Raw genomic sequence first — 16,410 nt, 5'->3', positions numbered from 1 at the left:
CCAGAGTGGCCACCAGGGAAACCTGGGGAGGGCTAGCCTCCCACTCGTTCGAATTAAGGGGCTACACAGCCCTTAATTCGAACTAGTAAGTTCGAACTAGGCTTAAGCCTCGTAAAATGAGGTTTTCCTAGTTCGAACTAAGCGCTCCGCTAGTTCGATTCAAATTCGAACTAGCGGAGCGCTAGTGTAGCGGCTATGAATGTTAGTTCGAACTAACGTCCGTTAGTTCGAACTAACATTGTAGTGTAGACATACCCTTCCATCCTTAGCCAAAGAGGAACAAGCCAGTTAGCCCAGGGAAATAAAAGAAAGGGAGAGCGGTGACGGAAAACCCTGTGTCTGTCATTTTTTCAAATGATCTATCTTGCCTAAAAGCCTGTCAGGGATTGGGCTCTGTTGCAGGAGGTGCTGGCGAAACACTCCGTGGATTTGGGTGCTACAATTCCTGAGTGTCGTCCGCCTTCCTGCCCCCTCCCCCCACCGAAGCGCTTTGGAAGGCTCACAAAGGACAGAGACCTGCCTTTTGAAAATCCGACTCCCCACCGGTGTCTCAAGACAGGCGGCTCTCTCTCGCCAAAAACGGAGGCAGCAGCGTGGGATGACAGGCAGCCAGGTCGCAAGGGGAGGTGCTTTTTAGACCAGTTCCCTCCTGGCACTCCGTACTGCTGCCTCTGTATCAGAGGCAGCAGCACAAGCTGGCAGCAGCCCTTGCCTGGGGGCTGGGTCTGAGCTTCTGGACCTGGTGCAAACTGGAACTGAGCGAGGCTGCCTGCCTGCCTGGCTCCTAACACACTGTAAATGCAGAGCCGCAGAGGGGGTAGGTCCCGCACCCAGCGCGAGCCAGTACTGAGACAGCTGGCCCCTGGGGACTATCGAAAAGTCAAGTAACCGATAAGAAATCATGAGGTTAATTGACTACTCAGTGAATATCTAACGTCCCTAATCCCTTTTCATAGTTCCCCTCTGGACTCTCTCTCCTAAAGCATGGCCCTGAGATCTGGACACAGTGCTCCAGCTGAGGCCTCCTCCGTGCCAAATAGCTAGGAGAGTGACCTCCCATGTCTGCCGTACGTCTCCTACCACGCCCCAGGGCTATGCCCTCTTACTGAAGGGCTTTGTGTCTGAGATCGCTTCTCTCCTAGGCTACGTCTACACAACGAGTTTTTTTGGCAACAAATATGCTAACGAGGGACTCTATGACACGCAATGTCATTTGCATATTTTCTGCCGATCCGTTTTTGTGCTCGGGGTTTGTGCGCAAAACCAAGCCGTGTGGATGTTTACTTTTTGTGCAAAAAACCCCCTTTTCCCACAAGATCCCTATTTCTGCAAAAAGGCCGACCGATCTTGTGCAAAAAGGGGCTTTTGCCTAAAAAGAAAACATCCACATGGCTTGTTTTTGCGTGTTCTTGCGAAAAAACTTGTGGCGCGTCTACACTCTACGTGTGTTCTTGCAGAAGTAAATTTGCAGTAAAGCATCAGAGAACAGGGCTCCTTGCACAGGAGTTATTCCTCTCCCGACGATGACTAAGCCCCCTTTGTGCAAGAGCCGTTGTGCAAGAAGGCAGCGTGGACGGGCACCAGGGGCTTCTTGAGCAAGACACTTTTATGGCTAAAATGACCATCAGAGCTTTCTTGCACAAGAGAGCGTTCACACTGCCATGGACGCTCTTGTGCAAAAGCCCATGGCAGGGTGGAGGCACTCTTGCACGCGACCTTTTGCGCAAGAACTCCGGCGTGAAACAGCTCTCGTGCAAGAAGCCTGCAGTGTAGGGCAGGGAGCAGCCTATGAGGGAGGGGGAGGGACCCCTAGTAATGGCTCAAACTTCCCAGGGGGGTGGCCAGAGGCAGGACATTTGCCTGGCAGGGTGAGGGGGGGGCGGTGACCTCACAGGGGCTTTGGGCAGCCCTCAGCATATAAGGCAAAGGGCAGGTGGGGAGGTGATGACCTCACAGAGGGACCCACATCTCAGGCTGATAAAAGCGGGGGGCGGGCCCAGGGGACTTTGGAGACCCCCGGTTGCTTTAGCTCTGGTGCGTCTCCTCCTCACGGTTCCTTCGCGTTCTGTGAGTTCCACATCCCGACACCTTTGTGACGAAGGTAAGAGCCCCCAGGGGTTGGATCCCGCCCGGGGCCGGCTGGGTTCCAGGCAGGCCCAGCCCTCGGTCAAGGGCCAGAAGGTGATTCCTCACCTGGGCTGCGTCCTTAGCGCCACTGGGGCTTTCTCCTGGTTGGTTTCCCTTTTCCTCCATCCCCCCACATTTCTGCTCTGTTCTTGCCTCCTCTGTGACCTTCCCTTGCTGCCTCCCCCAGCTTGGGACCCAACAGACTAGCTGAAGGACGGGGGGTGGTTTGCAGGAGCCGTGGGGTGGGGGATGCAGCCCCCATTGTGGGGACTGGGGAGGTGGGGCTGGAACAAGTCTATGCCGGTGTCTTTGGGGAGAACGCTCCACCCCCCACACCTTAGATTCTCCCCTGATTGGCCAAGAAGGGGCTGTTGATGGGCAGGAGACTCGTGGAATGAGGAGTAACGGTAGTTTGAACTAGGAAGCCCGGGCTTCATTTGCAAGTGCGGTATGCCTACATTACCCTCCTAGTTCGAACTAGCGGGGTAGTGTAGACATACCCTCAGGTCCTTGCAGTGCCTGTGCAAGACCGAACCGATAAGCAAGGGGCCATTTGGGGGCTGGGGGCAGTCGCTCTGGGGAGCTGGAACCCCTGGATTTCGCTCTGCAGGCTGCGCCCCAAGCTCCCCTTTGCTCCCCTCATTTCCAGCATGGCCAAACGTTTTCGGCTGTGGTTCAAGAAAGCCCTGAAGATGGCCCCAGGGCCGGTGGGGAGCAGCTTCTCCGTCCCCGCGGGCGGGGAAGCTGGATCCCACCAGCTCGGGGCGACTCGCCCACCGGCCAGGCTCCAGAGGCGGCTGGGCAGGCGGGACCCAGCCCAGCGGGGGAGCCGGGTAGGGTGGCTCCGGGGCCTCCTCTGTGGAGAGAAACACCTGCCCCGGGAGCCCAGCCCCCATTACCACCAGGGGGCATCGCCCTGCCCGGCCCCCGGGGACCTGCCAGTCTCCGGGAGCCCCCAGCCCGTCGCTCCCCGCACCAGCCCTGCAGCTGTGGGTCCAGATCCGTCAGCAGCAGCGCCTGGGCCTCCAGCTGCAGCCGGGCCACCTCCTGCAGCCGCTCAGACCCAGGTGAGGGGCCGTGAACACGCTGGGCCCAGGGGCTCACCCAGTACCCGGGGGGGGGGGGGCGGGGAGGGGCAGCCCCAGTGTCTGCCCCGCAGCCAGGGCAATGGATGGGGGCAGGGGCTGCTTGGCTCTCTTCTTCCTGGTGGGGGCTCTGCTGAGGGCGTTGGCAGATGTGAGGGTGGAAGGGGGATGGGTCCCTGCGAGGGGCGTGTGGGGCCCAACCTGCCCTGGGTCCCTGACATGGGGGCGCGTGACCCCTGCTGGCCGCTGGAGTCACCCTGGTCCCTTCCCTCCCGCACAGAGCCCCCCTGCGCCTCGGCGGAGCTCTGCCAGGAGCGGGTGGACTCCCGGGTGGAGGAAGGGGCCATCTATGACATCGAAGAGCAGCTCCACACCCGGGACACGGTAGGAACCTTCTCCACACGGGGGGGACCCGAGATTGTCCGGCCCCTTCCCAGCACGTCCCCCCCCCTCCGGGAGGGGCTTGTCCCTGGGGATCCCCCTGGGGCCCCTTCTCCTGCATGACCTGGACCCCCCAAGCTGGGGGCTCTTGTCATGCACCAGCTGGGCCCCCACAAGCCTGAGGCAGCAGTTGGGGGGGGAGTGTGGGTGCTTGGACAACCAGCAGCTCCCACCTCCACTCCTGGGAGACCTGAGCCCTGCAGCTGTCCGTGGGGGGCAGGCAGGCCCCAGGCTCACAGACTCTCTCTGGGGTGCAGAGCCCAGCCGCCCTGCAGCGGTTCCTCTTGGCCATCCCCCTCGCCTGCCTCGCCGCCCTCCAAAGGGGCGAGGACACCCTGGCGCCGCGCTGCTGCAAGGACACCATGATGGCCAGGATCGTTGTAAGCGAGTCGCGGCAGCCGGGAGGAGGGAAGGGGATACGTGGGGTGGACAGGGGTCTGCCTGGGCCATGGCGGCGGGTGGGGGTGCTGGAAACGGGATGGGTGGAGCCAGAAGGGCTGGAAGTGGACATGGGGAGGGTGGGTGGGGATGCTGGAGGAGGGAGGGACACAGAAATGGGGCAGGTGTGGGGTGCCGGACAGGAAGGGGGATTCGGGACAGGGAGGGGTCTCCCCGGGCCATGGGGGGCTGGAAGGGAGCCGAGCGGGCTGCTGGGGATGCGCCTGGGGAGCAGGGATGAGGAGGTTCAGAGGCTGGTCACCAGGGCAGTGAGGGGCAGGAGACGGCCTGGGGACAAGGATTGAGCTGGTCCCGGTTTGGGAGGGGGGTGCTGGGAGGGGCCCTGTGTCGGGCAGGGGGGCTACAGGGCAGCGGGAGGCAGTGGGGTTGGATCCTGCTGGGTGGGGGCGCTGGCCGCGTGAGCGTCTCTTGGGGGCCCAGCCTCACACGCCCCTTTGTCTCCTTGGGTCTCCCAGGAGATCATGGAGGACTCGCCCCCCCCGCTGGTCTTGGCCGACTGCCTCAACGCCGCCTGCAGCCTCAGGTACCGACCCCCCCCTCCCGCCGACTCCCCCCAGAGCAGATCCCCTGGCCAGGGAGTGGGAAAGTCTCTGTCTCCTGCTGCTGAATTAACAGCCTCTGCCCCTCTCTCCCGCCAGCACCTTGCAGCCTCCCCTGCGGGCCCAGCTCCTGAGCCCCCTGCTGACGGCGGCCGTAGGACAGACTGTGTCTGGGGACTGGCAGCAGGAGCCCATCCACACTCAGGTACGTCCCTCCGGGCCCTGCTCCCGGGCTGGGCTGGAGCTCCAGAGAGGAGTGGGGGGGGGGGGGCAGAGGGCGGGAAGAAGCTGCAGGTTTGGATCCTTCCCTCCAGGGTTCCCGTTGCTCTCCCGGGGGGCCCGTCCCTTCCATGCCCAGCCTGGGCTCCTCCCTGCTCTGCGAGGCGGCTCAGACCCTGCTCTAGGCTGCACCCCGGAGCCAGCGGGTGGCCTGGATCCCCCAACCCCCCTCTGACCCAGGGCTCCCCCTTGTCTTGCAGCAGTTCATCCGGGCCCTTCCCTACGACCTCCAGGCCCTACTGGCGAGCCTCCTCGCCGAGTCCCCAGACACCGCCCGGCTGCAGCTCATAATGGAGGTGAGCCCCGTGGGGGGGACGGGGCCATTGTCCCTGCTTCCTCGGGGGGGGGCCGAGAGAGGAGCAGTGTCAGTGGCTGGGGGGGGCACAGTCCGAGAGGAGCCCCAGGCTCTGCCCAGAACAGGCACCTCCCTACGGGTCCTGACCTGCCTCTTTCCCCCCCAGCACCTGAGCCCGTGGCTGGAGTCCCGCCTGCCCCAGGAGCGAGCCAGGGCCCTTGGCAGCACCACGGCCCTGCTGGGAGTCGCCACCACCCTCCCGGGGTTTGACGTAAGTGACCTCGGAGCCGGGGGGTCTGGGGCTGCAGGGCGCGGGGCTGGGAGCGTCCCCGGGAGGCAGAGGCAGGGCCGGGAATGGGCCGGGAATGGGACGCGTTCTCCTTTCCCCGGGGAGGGGCGACCCTGGGCCCTTCAGGGGGGCTCTTGAGGGACTGGGCCTGGGGACTGGGGAGTGGCCGTCAGTGGATCCCCTTGTTCCACCCCCGGAGTGACCCTTCAGTCGGGGCCATTGCTCTGGGTTGTCTCCTCGCAAGGCCGGCCCCGCCCCGCCCCGGGAGGTGTCTCTGTCCGTCCCCCGAGCTCAGACCCGCCTCGGCGGCCGTTTGCATGGGACGTGCAGCCCCAGGATGCTGAGGGACCCCCCCTCTTCTCTCCCCTCAGAACTCCGCCGACTGGCCGAGGATGGGTCACCACGTGGCCCAGCTGGGCCTTTTTATTTCGGACCCATCCGAAGACGTCAGCCGGCTGGCCCGGGAGGGGGTGCACAGCCTGTATCAACTCCTCCTGCACCACAGGGGTAAGGAACCCAGCCGGGACCTGGGCCCCAGGGACACCCTGAGGGTGCCGGCGGCGGGGGGAGGGGACCCAGCCCTTTTCCCCCAGACTGGCCCAAGGGGGGATGCGTCCCTCTGTGTTCCCCTTCTGCCCCCTGTGCCCCTCCATTTGCCCAGGGATGCCTGCAGGGACCCGTGGGAGGGGAAGGGCTCAGACCTGCCAGCAGAATCACCCTGTTGTGTCTCTTGCAGGCCTCAACATCCACCAGGCAGAGGACCTGTGGTGCAGACACTACTACAAAGAAAGATGGGTCCTGGCTCACAGCAACAGCGTGAGGGTGGGAGAGGTAAGGACGCGCTGCCAGGGCAGGGCAGGGCTCGGGGGTGGGGCTGGCTGGGGCCCTCGTGGGGGTAGGAGGGTCTTGGGGGCAGGAGGAAGCTGTGACCTGGGGCAGGGGTTGGGGTGCCGGGTGAGGAGAGCGTCTGGGTGCAGGGTCTGGAAGGGAGTTTGGGGGAGGAGGAAGCTGTTTTAGCCCCAGGAGTTGGGGCCGGGCTCTGGGCCGTCAGAATTGAGGAGCAAGGGTCTAACACACAACTCTGTGCCTTAGTCACTAGGTGGCATTAGATTAGAGCCCGGGAGTTCTTACACCCAACCCCCTGCCCCCTCCACTAGGCCATGCTGCTGGCCTCCCGCCTCTCCCCCAGGGCTTGGAGACAGACGGGACCGTTCCTTTTGCTGCAGGTGCCCAGGACGGAGCCGCCGCCGCCAGCCCAGGTACCCGCACCCAGCACTAGGGCTGTTCTCAGCCCCCGAGCTCCCTGAGGGTCTGTCCTGGCCTGGGGAGGGCTAATCCCTGCCGATGACCCAGGATGGGGGAGGAAACAGGTGCAAAGTCCCTGCACAACACGGCCACTGCCAGAGCCAGGGACAGAACCCAGGTATCCTGGCAGCCACCCCCCCACTCTAACCACTAGGTCTCACTCCCCTCCCAGAGCTGGGGATGAAACCTGGTTCCCAGCCCTCCTGCGCTAACTGCTAGGCCCCATGGCCCTCTCTGCAGTGGGAGGCTAACCCCCCATCCCATTGCGTGTGCTGGTGTTGCCCTCTAGTGGTGAGCCCAGCTGGCTCAGGCCAAGCCTCTGAGGGTATGTCTACACTACCCTCCTAGTTCGATTTGAATTTCCCGGGCTTCATTTGCATAAGCGGGGAGCCGCCATTTTTAAAACCCCGCTCGTTCGAACCCTGTGCAGCGCGGCTACACGGGGCACGAACTAGGTACTTCGAACTAGGCTTCCTAGTTCAAACTACCGTTACTCCTCATCCCTCTGCAGCCACGGTGCAATGCCCGGAGCCCAGGGATAATGGGGACAGACAGAAGGGCGGGGGCTCAGGGTGCATATCGGAGCCCTCTGGGCGCTGGCCAGCCCCTGCCTAGATGGAGGTCGTCTGGCAGCGGGTGCCAGCACAGCCGCAGCGTGGTGGGGGCAGGAGGGCCCTTCTGGGCATGGGCTCAGCTCCACGGTGCCATTGTAAACCTGGCTCTGCCCCCCCACTCTCCTTGCTCCCACGAGGGAATACATGTGTGAACCCTCCACCCCCCACTCCAGGACAGGCCTAGCCTCATATCTCCTTGATGCCGGGAGAGTCACCACTGGGGGCTCCTCTTCGGCCAGTTCGACATTACCTAGCCCAGCTGCAAACCCTCGTGCTGGCCACCCGGAGCCCTGTGAGTGTGTGTGAGCTGGGCACGGCATGGCCAGGGAGCCTCACGCCTGGTGCAGGGCGAGTTGCCAGAGCGTTGCCTGCTCCGGGCTTTGGCACAGGCTCGGGGGGTGAGAGCCAACACGTCTGCACAGCCCCACGCCCTGGCAGCGACACGCCTCAGCTCGGGGGCAACGCTCATCTTAGGCCTTGTCCACAGTGGGGAGCTCTCGGTTCTCGTCACCTAGCTCAGCTGCTCCCTGGGCTGGGGCAAGACAATATCTGCTTGAGGTCTTGGTAGCTGAACCCAGCGTCCCCCCCCCCCCCCCCCCCGCCAGCTCTCGGTTCCAGCGGCGGCTCCCTTGGAACAGACCAGTGGATGATGAAGCGCGTTTACCAACGAAAGCTGCTCCGCAGCCAGCAATCACACAGGCGCCAAACGCCTCCATGGTCCACTGAGATCCCCAAGGGTGGGCATAGGCCCACAGCCCCCAGAGAGCATCAGGGGCTAGCAGGGACTGGGCCACTGGGCCCTCGCTCCGCAAGGAAGCCGTGTTCTCTGGGATTTGCCGAGATAGTGACATGGAAACAGGTCTTGGGTATAAGCTCAGGTGTGATTGTGCTCTAGGTACATGGGGTGCCCCCCAGGGTGAGGCCGATGCAGTGATGCCCCTGCCCTGGGTAGACAAGGGCTGTGTCGACCCTACACGTGCAGGACTGTGCCGCTGGAGTGTTGTAATACAGACCCTGCAGCAATGGAAGGGGCTTTGCTGTCACCGTAGTTAATCCCCCCTCCAAGCGATGCTATCCAGGTCAATGGGAGAATGTTTCTGTTCACCTTCTGCTGGCTACACCAGGACATAGGTCGGCCTCACCACGTCCCCAGCGCTCTGGATTTTTCACACACACCGATGCAATATAGCTGGGTTGACCGAAGTTTTAGGTGGGCATAGACCCACAGCCTTCAGCTGGAGTCAGGGTGTCCTCACGGCCATCAGCCTGGCTTTAACGGCATCGGCTGGTCCTCGCCCCCTCAGCCAAACCCGGGCACCTGATCCTCGTCCCCTCAGCCAAACCTGGGTGCCTGTCCCGAGTCCACCAGCCCTCCGTGGGTCGTTTCTACTGAGTCCCTGCAAACCTGCTTCAGGAACTGCCCCTCCTGCCCCATGTGTCCCAGAGCCAGCTGTTCCAAGAGGAGTTTGTTTGCTCAGCATGTTCCCAGAACACGGATTTCACAATCCAGTGATATAAATAAGGCCACAGCGCTGGGCACGAGGGTCACTTCCCCTCTGTGGTCTCCATTGCACACGCCCATTGGGGCAGTGCCAGGGGGTGCAGAGGGAGGGGTCTCAGCAATGAGAGGCCTGTCACACACCCTGCCCCCTTGGGTGCCTGCCCCATCTCCCCCACCTCCCAGCCTGTGACCGTCACACCGAGCTCAGCCTGCCTCTCTCGCTAGGGCCATCGCCTGCACTAGTGCCTGGCTACGCTGCCCCGCAACCTCTGCTGTGGGGCATGGGGTTTCCTGGGCACTGCCTGCTCCCAGCTGGACGCCCCCGTGGCAGGAGTTCAGCTGCCTGCTCTGGAGCTGGGTACACAAGGATCCCCATCCTGCTGGCCTGGCTGTGGGGTGAGTGGCCTTTTCCCTTTGCTCTGGCTTTGAGTAGCCCCGTGGGCAACCTGCTCTCCTCCATCCCCACCCATCAGGCACAGCATAGCTGTGTCCTGGGAGCCGGGACTCCTGGGTGCATTGCTGCTGGGGCCAGGAGAGTGGGGGCGATGGTTTGGGGAGGGTCTTACCAGGGTTTATCTAGCTGCATGTACGATTTTACAGCACAATAAGTTTAGCTTTTGTTTAACGTCTGTCAGTGACTCCTGGAGGTGTTTCCCAGCCACCCTGGGCTGGTTTCTTTGGGAACACGGGGCATCGGGCTGGGAGGACACGTCATACAATCCCCATCACACGCTTACCAAGCGCCATCTTCACGCGCGTGAGGCTGTTCTCCCCTCCCCCGTTAGGAGGCTGGTCCCGACCCCCCTTCTCATTTCCAGCCTAACGTGATTCCTGGCTAGTTTATCCCCAGTAGCTCTTGTGCCAACACTGTCCTTTGGCTTCACTGGTTCCTCTCCCTCCCCGGGGTTCCCTGATGGGGTCCTACAGAGCAGTCAGCTCCCCGCTCAGCCTGCGCTGTGCCAGCCAAACCCGCCCTGCTGTGCTTGGTGCTGTGCACCACACGGCCAGGGAGAGCTTTTGCCCTGCTGTGCTCACAACCAGCCATGACACGTGCTGTCCCCAGACACAGCCCTTCTCCGGCTCTGGCCATCACTGGGGGACAAGGACACGTTACCATCCCAAATCGCAGCTCCCTCTCAGCCCCCACTGGCATTTCCAGAGGGCTGGCCAGCCGCTCTGTGGGCCCACACAGACCCGCCGGCCCCGTCGCTGGGGCTGAAAGCAGAGCTCGTCGCTGAGAACGTTTGCAGATGACACAACCGGGGAGTGTAAATACGGAACGGGACAGGTCACGGATTCAGCGCAAGCTGGGCACTTTGTAAACTGGTGCAAGCAAACAATCTGTGTTTTAACAGAGATACGAGCAACTGTGCACAGCTAGGAACCAAGCCCACGGGGCTGACGAGCGGCCCGCAGCCCCCTTGGCCTAGGAGTCTCTGGCTCTGAACCTTTCCCTCGGCCCCTGTGCGGGGTGCGCGGGCTGGGCAGGGTCTGCGGAGCCCAGAGACTCTCGCAAGGCTGCAGAAAAGAGGCAGCACAGTGAGAGTGGGGCCCGCGGATGTAGCCAGGAATAGTGGGGGGATGGGCCAGGCTTGGTGAGGGGCGTGGGTCATGGGGTGCTGAGGAGAGCGGGTGAGGGTTGGTGTGGGGGCATATGTCAGTGAATGGGGGCGAGGCAGTGGGGCAGGAGGGCCCGGGCCAGTCAGGAGGTGGGGTGAGGGGAGGGGTTCAGTGAGGAGGGTGGGGAAAGGGTTCGTGGGGGGTGAGCCAGGATCAGTGAGGCGTGTGTAGCGAGGGTTAGTGAGAGGTGTGAGGTAAAGGTCAGCGACGCGGAGGGGGAGCCAGGGTCAGTGGGGGTGGGCCGAGGGTTGGTGAGGGGCCAGGGTCCCACTGTGATATAGCAACAGGCCCAGCTGGACAGGGCCCTGCAGAGGGAGCGAACCCAACAGCAGAGACGGGGTTGCCAGGGGCTGGAGGATCAGGGCCGTGCTGTGTGGGAGCAGGAGACAGGCAGAGACCCCGCAAGGGGGAGCAAGTGGGCAGCAGGGCGGGCTGAGCTGTCCCAGAAACATCCCCCCACACGCTGCCTTGAGACCCGCCGTGCAGGGAGCTGTGACTGCCCCGGCCTTGGGGGCGTCCAGCAGCCCCTGAGCCAGGCAGATGACTGCAACTGGCTCTGCAGAGGTTTGCCTGGTCCTGTCCTGGGGAAGGGCCTGTGTTAGCCGTGTACGGCCTGGACAAAGGCAGCCCCACCTCACAGCAGGCCGGAGCTCAGAGGAGGAAGGGTTTTTCTTTTCTCGATTTCTTTCCTTTTCCATTGACTCTTGGCTACAGGGGCTGAGCACCCACTGACTGGTGAGTACTCGGCTGGGGCAGTCCCCAGGCATTCATCAGCGTGGGCAGTCACCAGCATTCACCTTCCAAACCAGGCTCTGTTGGGGGGGAGATGTGAGGCTAGTGCAAAAAGAGAAAAGAGGCGGGAGGCTGCTGAGATAATTGGTATGGAGAGAGCAGGTGAGTGAGGGGAAGGGACACAGGAGATAAGTGAGTGTTACTGAGATCAGCTCTCCACTGTGCCCCCTCCCAAGAGAGGTGGGAAAGCATCAAGGGAAACCATAACCCAGTGGATGAAATATCACCTCAGCACACCCCCTTCTGGGGTGAGCAACCACAGCACCGAATTTCAGCATCCCAGAGAAGAGAGTGTGACTGCTGAAGGTGTGTTGGTTTGTATAGAACCGCAGAGACGCAGGACTGGAAGGGACCTTGGGAGAGCATCTCGTCCAGTTCTCTGCACACATGGCAGGACTAGGTATTATCGAAACCTTTCCTGACAAGCGTTTCTCTAACCCACTCTAAAAAGTCTTCAGTGAGGGAGATTCCTCAACCACGCTAGCTCCCTAGGCAATTTATTCCTGTGTTGAATTGAATTTCATCCTGTTTACTTCAGACCGTTACTCCCGTCAGCCCAGATCATTTTGACTTTTAATCTTGTCCTCCAAAGCACAAAGCACTGCAACATGTACATTCAGAGTCAATCATTCAGTATGTTTCCCATGCAGGTATCAGCTAGAGTGTGACGATTGCTTTAGCATGTTTTCAAATCTTTCAGCTGCTTAGTGCACCCTTAAACTTGCTAACAAATTCTCACCCCTTGCCAGGTTGTTCCAGGCAGAGAGAAATCTGTTGTGTTTGTGTTGGCGTTTTGTGTGTGCTCTTCTTTACATGTCAGATGTGGATAAAAGCACAACCCCAGATAGCCCCGCCCATGTTACTGATTGGAAAGCTGTCCAGTAGCCAGGCAGGAGCGCTGCAGCTCACAGACGCCGACATGTGGACAGCAGCTGGGGAGGGGGTGCTGTGTGGTGAGGGGACAAGGCGATCTGGAAGCCCCTTTGCCATAGTCTACAGGGTTCAGGTTCGGCCTTCGGGATGCAGGAGCAGCTGTGAGGTCCCTCAAGAGGGAGGATAGCTGGTAACAGGGCAGTAGCCCAATCCCAGAGTGTTCTCGGGGCCCCGTAGGCAAGGCCCTGCTGGTGTAGCCTCTCTAGGTAAATTGGGGCAAGAAATCTCCTGGAGTTACTAGTGTCCCTCCGCTTCCCCAGCCTGCTTCTCTGTGTAGCGGATAGTGAGGGGTGGGCTGCTTCCTGTCCCCCCAAGATAACTTAGGGTGGGGTAGGGTCCCATTTTGCAATACCCCGCCCCTAGTGCCATTACAGTATGTCAGTGTAGCCCAGGGGTGTCCAGCCTAAACCTGAGAAGGAGCCAGAATGTACCAGCGCCCATTGCCAAAGAGCTACAGTTCTATGTCACCAGCCCTGATCAGCTCCCCAAACAGCTCTCACCACATCCCGCCCACTGGCAGCCCCACCGGTCAGCGCCTCCTTCTCCTTTTCCTCCTGCCCACTGGGATCCGCTCTCGCTCAGTGGGAGACACTGGAGGGGAGAAGCGTGGGTGTGACAGGCTCAGTCGGAAGTGGCAGGATCCTGGGGGAAAGGGCCTAGGGCAGAGCTGGGGTTGAACAGCGAGCACCCTCCGGCTCAGTGGAAAGTTGGCACCTGTAGCTCCAGCCCTGGATTTGGTACCTATGCAAGGAGCCTCATATTAACTTCTGAAAAGCCGCATGTGGCTCTGGAGGTTTAACTTTTTTATCTTATTTGGCATCTTTGTGTCTGGTCCCTTTCCTTTGGAGAGCAATTCTTTTCCAAAGTTGGACTGGTTGATTTAGTTGGGTCGGTCCTGCTCTGGGCAGGGGGTTAGACTCGATGACTCCTGAGGTCTTGTCCAGCCCTAGGATTCTAGGATTCTGAATTGTCTTCCCATCAGGAGCTGTGCTGGACTGTTTTCAGCAGCTGCTATGGGTGTGGCTCTGTAACTGAGAAGAGCAAGGAATGGATCTTCCTGCTATCGGGTTTTCTTGGCTCCCTATACAGCTCCTTCAGCCTCTCCATTTGCTTGGGGTAATGTGGGGAGCTTGGGATAACAGTTTGTTCGGAATGACAAATGCTGCTGCAGTGAACTGTGGTCCATTGTCTGTCACTGGTTGCTCTGGAATACCAAGTGAGCAAAAATGCACTTCAGTGTCTTGATAACACCGCAATGTGCCTTTCAATTACATTGTCTCTATACACCCGGAAAAATAATCCATGGTGACCAGGTAATGAAGGACTCTGAATTTCCCTAAATCTGCAGCTAGTCTCTTCAAGGTCTCTCTGGTGGGAACGTTTGTGCGCTATATAGTTCAGTATTGTCTCTTATGTTGAGTTGTACTGGATCCCCTTTCAAAAGCCCAGGGTCCTAAGAACATAAGAATGGCCATACTAGAGCAGAGCAATGCTCCTTCTAGCCCTGTACCCATTCTGTTTTCCATTGGAGTCAATGCCAGGTGCTTCAGAGGGAATGAACAGATCAGGCAATCATCAAGTGATCCATCCCCTGTTATCCACTCCCAGCTTCTGGCAAAAAGAGTCTAGGGACACTTCAGAGCATGGTGTTACATCCCTTCCCATCCTAGCTCATAGACCCGTCCTCTATGAATTTCTCTAGTTCTTTTTTGAACCCTGTTATAGTTTTGGTCTTTACAATATCACCTAGTAAGGAGTTCCATAGGCTAAGACTAGAGCTTTGCATTGAGAGTGAATGTGATCAAAGAACCACAGACAACCAGCGACCTTCTGAGCTGCAGTGTGGCAGCCAAGATGGGCCTGGTGAGAAAGGCAGAAGAACTTGCTGGAAGATTTTTTGATATAACACTTATTTCTGTGGTGAACTCGCACAGGCAGGTCAGATAAGTCCAGGGCTAGTTACAGCTGTTTTAGGTGACTTCTACTCTGGGAGGGACTGGAGGGCTACATCTAGGCTGCAGCACTTTTCCGGGATACCGGCGTATCCCGGAAATCAATGCCATGTCCAAGGAGCGTCTGCTTTTTCAGAAAAAAATTCCAAAAAGCAGACGTGCTCTTTTGCCATCCCTGTAAACCTCGTTTTACGCGGAAGAGGGATGTGTCAAAAGAGGACTTTTTTTCCAAAATATGGCACCATGTAGACATGCCAAATTTTGGAAAAGCCTCTTTTCACAGTAAAGCGGAAAAAGATACACAATTTGCGTACTGCAAATGGTGTTTCTTTTTCCGATTTATCTTTGCAGTGTAGACCTAGCAAAGTGTAGATTTTAAGTCCCATCTGAAATGCCAGAGACATCAGCTCTGGAGTCAATTTTATAGAGAATTGTCTTGCCATTAGCATTCAGTTTCATTCTCCAGACATGCTCTCTGTGATCACAGGTGACGGATCCCACAAACAATGGCTCTTGGTTGTTTGCGATGAGTCAGATCCCTACCTGCTCTGGTGCTGTACACAGCTGCAAAATGCCCATAATTCATGTAAATATTATACCATGTGCCTCTGGCTGGACAGGCTGAATTTTTCCCTTCTGCATATAGGCTGGGATTTGTCCCTCTTAATCTGAGTGGTCTCTCTCCTGGTCTCAGGGGGGGTCTTACCCCAATACGTTCTAACACACAAGTGTCTGTTTATGGCTTCTGTCATGGTCATGAGGGATGACCAGCAGCCTGGGAACTAAGGAGTTAACTATGTCCCTATACCTAGCCAGGTAGCATTCAGCCAATAGAAATGCAGGTAGGGATTTCAAACTGAGACAAAGGGATTTTGGGGGTTTCCCTCCTTTGTCTCTGGGCCGGTTTGCTCTAGAATACTGAGGGAGACAGAAGACATGTCTCTCTCCAAGAAAAAGACTCTTCAGAATGTGTCAGAAGGGTAAAGTTTAGATAAATCTGGGTATGTCTACGCTACAGCACTATTTCGAATTCACTTATTTCGAATTAGTTAATTCGAATTATGCTCATTCGAAATAACACATCTAGACAAAAAAACTAATTCGAAATAGAATTTTTCTAAATAGCACGTCCACACTGAGTGGACCCTGAATTGAAGGTAAGGCTGGCCGGAACCAGTGCCAGCAGGGCATCAGGGTCGGACTTAGTGTATGGGGCTGTTGCCTCAGGCTAGCCGAGGTCTGTGATTAAAGGGACCTGACTCCCATCCTGGACAGACAGTTCTCAGGTTTCTCCGCTTGCTGGTCCACCTCGCTAAGTGCTCTGCTTGCCCTCACTCGGGACACCACGGCACACTGCAACATGGAACCAGACCTGCCCCCGGGGACTCTGCTGCGTCTCGTGGACACGTTGCTGGCAGCCTGGCTGCACTGTCTGCAGGCTGCCATCCGGGAGGACCATCGAGGGGATGTCAGGATCCAGGGGGCCCTGCGGAAGCGCTTCCACCCTGAGGAGCGCTAACAGTCTCCCCGGTCTGCCCCACCGGGGGCTTGTGCCCCACTCCTCCCTCTCATCCTTCCACTTACCCTTCCCTAGCCCCCCCTTCCTGATGTCAAATAAAAGACACGTATTTTCAAAAATAACAACTCCCTTTATTTAACACAACTGGGGAGGGGAAATGAAACTCTGGGGAGACGGAGGCGGGAGAGGGCAGGAAGAGGGTGGGAGAGGGGAGGGGGAAAACTGGGAGGAGGGAGCTGGAAGGGGGAAGAAGGGGAAGGAGAAGCTCAGGGCTCAGGGGTGGAGGTCTCGCCGGGCCAACCGCCTCCCAGCATGGCGGGGGAGGAGGCCTCGGCGTCCCCGGGGAGATGGGGAGGAGGGTGCAGAGGTTGAGGTGGGGGGGTGGACATTGAGGATGAGGGTGTGGAGGTTGAGGAGGAAGAGGTGGGAGGGGGGCAGGAGTGGGAGGAGGAACCGTAGCGGGGGGGGGCAGCAGGTGCAGGACCGGTGCGGAGCAGCATGCTCTGCAGCAGGGCCTGCAGGTTAGCGTTTATGGCTCGGTCCTCAGCCAGCTGCTCCCGGCGGAGCTGCAGGTCTTCCCGCGTCCAGGCCTCAATGGTGTGGTGCAGGGCTCTCAGGACCCCCAGGTGCTGGTCCCAGTACTCCTGCCAGGTGTGGGAG

General features: G+C 59.3%; 1 long non-coding RNA gene across 1 annotated transcript in view; it reads left to right on the top strand.

Annotated features, from left to right (window-relative positions):
• Positions 1 to 8,390: 8,390 nt before the first annotated feature.
• LOC142823356 (uncharacterized) overlaps positions 8,391 to 16,410 on the top strand; it is a 911,743-nt gene continuing 903,723 nt past the window's right edge. Inside the window, exon 1 of the long non-coding RNA XR_012898586.1 lies at positions 8,391 to 9,330. This is a non-coding gene — a long non-coding RNA (uncharacterized LOC142823356). The remainder of the gene's footprint in view (positions 9,331 to 16,410) is intronic.

This window comes from Pelodiscus sinensis, chromosome 33 (genome assembly GCF_049634645.1).
Source record: "Pelodiscus sinensis isolate JC-2024 chromosome 33, ASM4963464v1, whole genome shotgun sequence".
Lineage (NCBI taxonomy): Eukaryota > Metazoa > Chordata > Testudines > Trionychidae > Pelodiscus > Pelodiscus sinensis.
Note: the sequence above shows the minus strand (reverse complement) of the source record. Positions and strands in the feature narration are given on the sequence as shown.